Source organism: Hemiscyllium ocellatum, chromosome 11 (genome assembly GCF_020745735.1).
Source record: "Hemiscyllium ocellatum isolate sHemOce1 chromosome 11, sHemOce1.pat.X.cur, whole genome shotgun sequence".
Taxonomy (NCBI): domain Eukaryota; kingdom Metazoa; phylum Chordata; class Chondrichthyes; order Orectolobiformes; family Hemiscylliidae; genus Hemiscyllium; species Hemiscyllium ocellatum.
This window is the reverse complement of record NC_083411.1, coordinates 94,141,238-94,151,797: the sequence shown is the minus strand read 5'-3', so window position 1 is coordinate 94,151,797 and position 10,560 is coordinate 94,141,238.

Genomic DNA, 10,560 nt, shown 5'->3' with positions numbered 1-10,560 from the left:
TATTATTCACCTGTTCAAATCTTTGAGATACTTTCATCTTTTAGGATAATCAAGGTCAATGGACTCCATTCAGATGCAGAAGTGGCACCCATCAGGGGCACTGAGATTGCACAAAATGCAACAATGTGATTTGATCAGAGTAGCCACTAGCATTGTTTTGATATGCCTTCTCTCAATAATGAGAATTCTTTTTCACAAATAAAGTTCATTTTGCTGTACGTAGAATTGTACATTGAAAAGCGAATGTAATTTTTCAGTAGATAGTACTAGGGAACCTATTGGTAGATTTCTCAATGACTATATTGAAAACTCGGAGCTCGTTTGATTGCTTCATTTCAAAATTAATTTTGAGTGTGGATAGAGTTTATTAAGCAGTGTAAGTACATTCTTTGCAGCTGTAGATTCTCAGACTGCAAAGGGTCATCTATGTTCAAGAAGTATGCAAGAGGTGAGAGTTTGGTGGTCATTCCATCAAAGACATACTTCTGATGGCAATCAACATGTTAGCAAGAGCTTGATCTAGAAGGGCCCTGTGGCAGCACCATCTATTTGGTTTTACATAGTTTCAGAGAAAAGAGGATGAGTCTGCCAATCCCTGGTGCACTCTACAGTAGAAAACCCTGATGAATCACAGTCTACTTACCTTGTTCTGAGCTTTAACAGCTAGGTAATATTGACAATTAACAGATCCCACTGCATATCTACACTAACTATAGTCCAATTTACCAACAGCCTCTTCTCAGCTGAATAAATTGGTGTTCTTTTTCCAAGTTTGGCTTCTTCTGTGTCAGTCTTGGTCAGTACAAGACCAAAAGGTTTGACTCTCTTAGCAACATTCTCCTATTTGCTTTGAGAAATTAAATAGTTACTGAAAACTGGCAATGTGTCAGAGGGAAAAGGAACAAAATTATATTCCAATGAAAATCTTACGATGTTTTGCTTTGTGAACCACTTTAATCCAGTACAAATGATTCTTGCTTTAGTTCAGAGATTACATTTTTTTTCATGATTAAACAACTAAATCTCTGAAAATATGGGGAAAATAAAACACTTAAGTCTACATTGGAATATAATTCATTAAATAGTGGATTTAAAGTAACAAAGTTGAAATTATTTTCTTTAGCTTCCCTGCCCAATATGTGCAAACTACTTTTACTGATGTACATTAATATATTTTCCGTACTTTTGGACCCATATCTGGAAATGTACTGAGCAGAATATAATAAATTGTAAGACTGTCCATAACGGAACTCCATGGATTTATGGTGGCATTGGAACTGAATCTAAAGTACAGTAAGGCCATGTAGTGAAGGAAGTATTGTACTGTAGTTAGTGTAAATTCTTTATAACTGACATGCACTCTGGCAGCTGTGCATATTCACTTGTATTTTAATGCAATGTAACTTGTTTCTAACTTGAAAAAAGTGATAAGTAAAAATAAAATATAAAGTGTAATCAACTCAAAAATGGTTTAGCAGCATTTTTGGTGCAGGTGTTAGTCGTGGTTGGACATGTCATACAAAGCAGCCTCAGAACTGCAATATCCACCACCTCTGAGATACCCAATGGAGTCAATTTATTACAACAAAAAACTTATGTTACACTATCTGCAGTCTTAGTTGCATGATTTAGTTTTAAATAGCTAAACCTTTGCAGTTACTTTCTACATCTTTGACATTGCATGTTATGGCACTAAGGCTCTCATGTGTTTTTGCTGCTTCGAGTTTCTTATTTCCCATTTATAATCTGTCTACTTATTTAGAATTATATCGAAACCAAAGCACGACAATGTGTCACTTGCATTGCTTTTCTCTTCAAATTACTATCTCATCTATTCTTGAATGTTTTCATGGTCTGTGCATAAGTAATAACTTGCTTCCAAACATTCAGACAAAAGTTTACCTTACGATGTGTTTTAAATCTTGAATTTAATCTTCTATCTATATAGTTGAATCCTAGACCTAATTGACAGGAAATAGTCTGCTTCATATACCCTGGGCCATTCCTTCGTAATTTTAAATACTTTGATCAAATCACCCATAATATCGTTAAAAATCACACAACACCAGGGTATAGTCGAACAGGTTTAATCGGAAGCACTTGCCTTCGGAGTGCTGCTCCTTCTTCAGGTGATTGTGGAGGACACAATTGTAAGGCACAGAATTTATAGCAAAAATTTACAGAGTGATGTAACTGAAATTATACATTGAAAAATACCTTGATTATTTGTTGAGTCTTTCATCTGTTCAAATACCATGATAGTTTCACTTCTTTTAAATGTAAATCACAAAACTTTCTAAAAAAAGGATACATTCTCAGGTTAACAATTGGTGCTAGCGAGACAATATGTTGAAAACATGACCTATAACATCCACTTTTCTATCAAAGACAACCCTGTTTACCATGTGGTTTCTCAGAACTGATATTATTCAAATATATCTTTAATGTGTCTTCTGCACTGTATCTCTAATACCTTGTGTTTCCTTAAGTGTACAATCAAAACTGCAAACTGTATACTCTGTCTTTACTAAGATTTTGCCATGAACAGTGAAAGTTGACTAAATTAGAACCAATGCTGTGCTTACCCTTTTTGCTGCATGAGAAAGGACAAAGGAGCCAAGACAAAATCATTTCCGTGCAACAAATTTAGGGGCTAACATTGAACATGTTCTAAATCACATTTTTAAAAAAATAATGTGGAAAAGGGTCTGGCTTTCACTGGAGCTGCTCACAATTAAAATGAGAAACTTGATGTAGAGCCAGACCTGTTTGATCACTCACTGGGCATTAAGTTGCAGCACTCCAAGAAGTGGATTGTCACCAGATCAATGGCTCAAGTATATTTTTATCCATTCATGGGATTTGGGCATCACTGGCTAAACCAACACTTATCACCCATCTCTAATTGCCAATAGGGTGGTTAAAAGTCAAATTGCTGGGGGTCTTGGAGTCAGATGTAGGCCAGACCAGATAAGGATGACATATTTCTTTCGCAAAAGAACATTAGTGAACCAGATGGATCTTTCTAACAATGATTTCATGGTCATCATTAAACTCTTAATTCCAGATTTTTATTTCAATTCAATTTTCTCCATTTGCCATGATGGGATTTGAAGCAAGGTATCCAGATCATTATATTGATTACTAGATTAATAGTTTAGCAATAAGAACCACTAGGCAATCATCTCCTCTCAAAGTTAGTAACACAACATGATCTCTGATTATGTTATAATTTTTGCCCATCAATGGTAGAATCATTCAATCAAGGAATGTAATAGCTCAAAAGATAGTCATTCTTTCTGTTATACTCTGGTTAACTAGCTCAGGTTGTAAGTTTGCTCACTGAGCTAGTTGGTTTGTTGTCAGACATTTCATCACCATGCTAGGTAACAACATCAGTGAGCCTCCTGTGAAGTGCTGGTGTTCTGTCTGGCTTTCTATTATTGTGTCTTGGTCTGTTAAGGTGGGTGTTATCACTTCCCGTTCTTTTTCTCATTTTACCATTTACCAACCTCTGAGAAAAAGAACTGGAAATGATATCACCCACCACAACAGACCAAGACACATAAGTAGAAAGTGGGACAGAACACCAGCGCTTCAAAAGAAGCTCACTGATGATGTCACCTAACACGGTGACAAAATGTCTGAGAACAAATCAATCAGCTTAGCGAGCAAACTTACAACCTTAAACTCAACTGAGCTACAAATCTTTTCAAAAATCACAAACTCTGGTTAGCTCTTTGTAAAGTGTCAAATTAGTGCCATTCTCTTGCCTTTTTGTCATAACTCAATAATGTTTTCCCTGTAAAGTATTTGCCTCATTCTTTTTTGAAAATATTGTTCTATTTTCTTCCCACTGATGCTGAACATAATGTAATCATCAACAAACATATTCACTTCTGACCTTATGACGGAAAAAAGGTTTTGTTGAAGCAGATGAATGGGCTTCAGTCTAGAACATTAGCCTGAGGAACTCTTGCAGTGATGCCCTGGAGACGAGAGAACTGACCAACTATAAACATTTTCCTTTGTGCTAGGTATGATTCCAACCATCAGGGTACTGTTGACTATGTGCTGCTTATGTGATGATAATATCATTTATTTGATTTCTATACATTTATTTATTTTATATACAATAACGTTTATTTTATTTTAAAGTTACATTTTGTTTCTTAGTTCTATTATTTAAAACAAAGTGGATGGATTTAGCTTTAAATGTTCATGATCCATAACTGGATTGTAACAAAATTGATGGGATGTTGAACCCATGAATAAACATAAGGCATATCAGAAATTTGGCTAAAATTTAAACTAAGAGTTGCATAGTGAACTTTTACTGTACATGTTTAAGAAGTTATGCCATTTTCAATCATTTAATACATGTTTGGAGAGTGGAGATTTATCCATGAATGTATTGCAACAAATAAACAAAGTTAGGGTAAGAGAAAACGAAAAGTTGAGTTAGAGTTCAAAGCAATAAAAAAAAATTATTTCAGGCAACAGTGCAGTAACTTCATTTCTGCAGTGGGGTAAAGTGTTAGGTGAAGGGGTAAATGTAGGAGAATGGGCCTGGGTCTGGGTGGGTCACGCTTCGGCGGGTCGGTGTGGACTTGTTGGGCTGAAGGGCCTGTTTCCACACTGTAAGTAATGTAATGTAATCTGTGTAATGTAATGTAATCTATTTGAAGTAGAATTCAGTTGCAGATAAAGCATATTTAAAGAGAAGAAAAAGACAACAAAACGAATAATAAAAAAAATTGGAACTTGAACTCCAGTGAGAAGTTAGAAAGAGAGGAAAGTGATCAGGAAAGGGGTACAGAGTGTAACGAGACAGACAGTGTGACCTAGCTGAAGATAACCTTGGGTGAAAGATGAGAAAATAATTGAGATGGTGTGCTGAGGGAAAAAGAAAATGGAGTTGGTTAATTTTGTTAAAATGGAAGGCATCAGTGTAGTGGTGAGTAGGTGCTAATGATATGGAATCAGTTCGAGTGAAAATAAGGAATAACATGGAAAAGAAGACTTGAGTGGAAGTTGTTCATATGCCGTCAAAGAGTCACTGCACTGTAGGACAATGTATAGATTGGGAAATAATGGAGGTGTGTAAGAAGGGCACTACAATTTTAGTGGGTGCTTTTAACTGGCATATTGGCTGAATAAACCAACTGGGAAAGGTTAACTTGGAAGACCAATCTGTAGAGTGCATGAGGGATTGTTTCTTAGAGCAATACATTGCAGAATGTACCTCGGAACAGGCTAAAGTAGGGATACTCGCAGGGGATACATTCCAAGATCTACCATGGAAACCCAAAACCATTCATCTAAATGTGAAGTTTACCTTCCCGGCAGCCCCCGTCCATGTAATATGTTCAGGCTGTGGTAAACCGTGAGAAACCCAAACAGTGGAAACCGAGTCTGTGGATACAGTGGTCGTCCTGTAGTTTAGATTTAATAACATGCAATGATGTAGAATTAATAAGAGCTCTCATATTCAGGATCTTCTAATATTATCAATCACAACATGGTAGAATTTCAAATTCAATTCAAGGATGAGCAAATTGGATCTCAAACCAGTATCCTCCACTTAAAATAAGGGCAATGAAGAAAGAGTTGTCAATAGCTGGCTGGGAAAATAGATTAAGGAGGAAGTTAATGCATGAGCAATAGCAGATATTTAAGAAAATATTTCATAACGTTAAGCAAAAATGTATTTGGTTAAAAAGAAGATCAGTATGGAATTGAACATCTGTTGTTAACAAAGGCAGTAAAATAGTGAAAGTTAATGCTTGGTAAGAATATTGGATATCTTTAAAAACTAGCAGCAGATAATAAACAACTAATAAAGAGTTAGAAAATTGAATATGGAATTAAATTGGCAAGAAACATAAAGAATAAAACAAGAAATCCACAGTTGTGTAAATGAATAAATGAAGTGAGTGTGGGACCCTTGAAGAATACAATTGCAGAGTCAATAATGGAGAACAGGAAAAAGGCACATTAAAAACAATCCTGCACTGGTTTCCATGATGGAAGATACTATAAACATCCCAAAGGTACCTGATGAGCAAGATGCTAAATAGGAGGAAGGTTTTGAAGCCATCTCTATCATGAGTAACAAAGTATTTGAGAAACCCATACGACTAAAGGCGGACAAATCACCAGGACCTGATGGCCTGCATCAAAGTATCTTAAAGGAAGTGGAGACATTGGTTGAGATATTCACAACTTGTTGGCTTCCGCGATGGTGCCAGGGATTTCAAAATGAATGTCACATTCTTGTTCAAGAATGAAGGGAGACAGAGGGTAGATAACTATAAGCCAGGTAGCCTAACGTGCACCATTAGGAAAATGCTAAAGTTCATTATTTATCATGAAACAGCAGGATATTTAGAAAAGCTTAACACAATCAAATTTGCTGGAGTTCTTTGAGGATATAACAACCAGAGTTGACAGCAGGGAACCAGTAGGTGTAATATATTTGGATTCCAGAAGGCATTCAATAAAGTGCAATTATGGAGTTCATGGTATTTGGGGTAATCTATTAGCATGGATTGAGAAGATAGAGAGCTGGATTAATGGGTTTCCTATTCTTTGGAAAGGCTTTATTAGCAGAGTGCCAAGAATCAGTCCTGGAGCCTCAGATATTTACCATCCATACTAATGACTTGTAGGAGGAGCAAGAGTGTAATGTGTCCAGATTTTTGATCATACAAAAATATGTGTGAGGGCATGTTGTGATAAGTACATATGGAATATGCTAGGAACTATATAAGATTGAGTGACTGGACAAAAACTTGGCAAATGGATTTTAATGTTAGTAAGTGTGAGATAATGCAGTTTGGTAGGAAAAATCAAAAGGCAGATTTTTATCTAACTAAAGACAGACTCTAAAAACGTACAATGCAGATGGACCTGGGTGTTCTGGTACATGAAACAAAAATGTCTCGTGTGCTTGTAAGTAGTTAAGAAGGCAAGTGGAATTTTAACCTTTATGTTTGGGGTATGAAGTTTAAAAATAGGAAGATCTTGTTACAACTAGATTAGGCTGTAACTGGGCTGCTGTTTTGGTTCCCATAATTAAGAAAGGATATATTGGCATTAGGAGGAATTTATTCTCTCAAGAGGGTAGAGTATATCTAGAATTTGTTATCTCAGAGTTTATGGAGACTTGTCACTGAAAATATTTAAATAGCAGATAAATAGCTTTTTGTAATACTGGGGAGTTGATGGTTATGATGAGCTGACCCAAAAGAACATTAAGGCTTCGGGCAGGTCAACCCTGACTTTGTCGAGTGGCAAAGCAGACTTCAAGGGTCAAATAGTCTGCTCCTATGTTCTTTGATTGTCACTTTGAGTTTTGATTTGCTAAGAATCTTTGTCTAGTGCCTGAATTCACTGAGGATGTAGTTGAGTGCTCTTTTTAACTCTTTCAAGCAAGTCGCTATAGTTGGAAAACTTGAGACATCAATGGCTTGTCTTGGAAGACTTCTACTATGAACAGCCACATTCTTGGAAGTACTCAGCTAACCTGTACAGTTTACAGCAATGCAACAAACTTCTTATTGTTAACTTTACACAACTCTTGAGATTTTTACTACTCAGACTAAAGAGGTGGATTACCCCATCCACTCTTATCAGTGATCTCTACAGAATTAAAGAACGTCGAGATTAATGTTTCTTATAAAGAAATTGTTGGGGCAAGTAGGAAGTAGGAAGAAATCTGAGTATGCAACATATATTCTGTAGTTATAAACCATTCTGTTATATTAATATAACAAATAACAATATAAATATTGTTTTATTTAATTATTCTATTTACAACACTAAATGGTTTTGTTTAAAAGAAAATGAAATCTTGTGACATAGCTTATTTAGTTAAAACAAAAGTTTTGGATTTCTCTTTAAATATGAATGGTTCATAATCAGATGACAATGCCCCGGGTTGTCTGTTGTGCTGCAGCTCCTCTGATTGAGTCGGTAAAAACAATGACTGCAGATGCTGGAAACCAGATTCTGGATCAGTGGTGCTGGAAGAGCACAGCAGTTCGGGCAGCATCCAACGAGCAGCGAAATCGACGTTTCGGGCAAAAGTCCTTCATCAGGAATAAAAGAGCACTACTGATCCAGAATTCTCTGATTGAGTCTCCAGCCTTAGGAACCATCCTCAACAGCAGAGAACACACTTTGAAGCAACACATTAGGTGATGTTCTCTTGGAAGGTTGTGCAGAGGACATGTTAACCTCACAGGCAAGCAGCAGAGTCTCACTGAATATCACAACTTCCATGTCTACTGGAAATCTTAACCTAGTGTTCAGGTCAATGACCTTCCATTAGGAGACATCCATATTTTACATCCTTACTTTCTCTGCTTTTTGTAGTTATACTATTCTGCCTGCTGGCAAATGTATATGTGCAGATGACTGTGAGGAAGCAATAGAACTCAGCTGTTACTTTCATGCTGGTTATTTAATCCTACAACATTCACTGTTATGTTCAGAATGGCAGCTCATGCAAAGTACTTGGGGACTGCCTTTGCCCTTTGAAAGTATCTCAGGGAGAAGCAGAGCTTTCAGCAAAGGGTGATATTGAATGTGGAGCATTGTCTTGTGACAGTGTTTACAAACAGCTCCCATTATCTAATTTATGACAATTCGTTGGTATCTAGTTTTGTGCGCCACCAGCCTTCGTTAAAGAAAGCTGTCAATTCATCAGTTCACCAGTGAAAGCATCACAGCTGCTGGGAGCCTGACACCAAATTGCGATTTAAAGAACTGAAATGATTATTCACTCACTAGAATGAAAATACATAACCGTTCAGAAGTTTTATCAATTCTTCAGTATGTGCACATTGAAAAAAAATAGATGTCAAGTGAGATTCTCATTTGTAACAATGTTTTGGTTTTATCTCTGTACTCAATCTGAAGCTACTCCGGATTTCTCGGGTAAGTGATTGCTTTGATGTATAGATAGCAAAATCATGTTTTTTTGCACAGAATTCTTTTCAGTGTAACACAGCATAATTTGCAAACTTCCACCTCAAAATGAGATGCCTCAGAGTTATTGAGGTCAATAACAAGGTTTAATCCAATACTTTCAAAAAATGTCAGACCAGTTCAAGTTTGAGAAGGAAGTGCGTAGACTCCTTGAGACATGTGTGAATCTTTAATTAACTTTATCTTAAACCTGCTTTCTTACAGGATCTGATTGGTTAGTAGGTAAAGGCTTTTGGAGAAGTGCAAAGGAAGAACTACCAGAAGATTCTGGAGCTAATTTCTAGACCAAACACTGTTGCTGGCTGCAGCAGAGTATACAATTTTTCTCAAAGTTCCTAGAGAGGAAAGGAAATTTCAGTCAGGATTTCAGCTTATATTCAAAAATGTACATTAAAGGCCACAGCCATATGAGACTGAGAAAATTGATTTTGTCTGATTTTGAAAACTATGAAACATGGCTAGTTAATATTTGGATGGTAGATTGCCTGGGGATAGCAGGTGCAGTAAAGTTTACTTCTAGTGTCTGTAGTGTAATGAGAATTACATTTGTCTCACACCAGGAAGGTTGAAATCAGACAGAAATATGTGGCAAATGTTCATATTGGTCTGGAATCTCTTGATCTTGTATTATCTCAAAAACTAAGCAGAATGAGACTAGGTTAATACTTGGTTAATCGATCCCCTGAGAATACCAAGCACAATAGCATTTTTGGTCAAGATAGTCATTAACAGGTCCAGACAGTCGGCAGTTAAGAGATTTGTGTGACCCAACTATGCCTTTTTTTCGGTTACAACCGCACCAGAGTGTCCTTGGGAAGGAACATACGGCAATCATCATTATGTTTGAAGCATTCTACAACAAGTGGTTACTGCAGGAGCTGGTACTGTTATGCCCTAACAGTTCTATTTCATGTGATAGGTTTCTATTGAAGTGGCTGTCAAATCAATTAGATTAAACATCTTCTTTAGTTTTGTTCAAAAGAGTTATGCATATTAAACAAAGGCAAAATTGGATTTAACAATGTTGATGTTTTCAATGGTTGAATAGTATGTTAACACTAATTGACAGCTCATACATGGCCATTTTAACCATATAGTGGATGACAGACAATTACTAATGAACTGTACTTCAGCTGTCAAGCAAGCTCCAATAAAATGTTTATTAAGGAGAAAATTGCAGAAGGAAGTTCTTGGTAGTGAAGGTTATGAAATAGAATTATAAAGAAATGACTAGCTATAGAAAGCAAACAGTAAATTAATGTTTCTCAAATTGATAAAATTAATTAAGTGCCCAAGGAGTTGTGTTGGACCATTCTTATTACTGTGGCTACAATATTGAGAGTGGGGTATGTGTGGCTATTTTGTGCACTCCTAATTAAATAAGGGAGCCGTTGAAAACATTCAACACCAGTTCACTGGAATGACATTAAGATTAAGGTATTGAAAAATGCACAGTCTATCTTAAATTCCATTGGAAAGATAAAATGACTCAAACTTGTAAGCAACAAGTGAAGCGAATAGTTGTTAGACATTTGCAACATGTGTGGTACTCTACATAAATAGGAT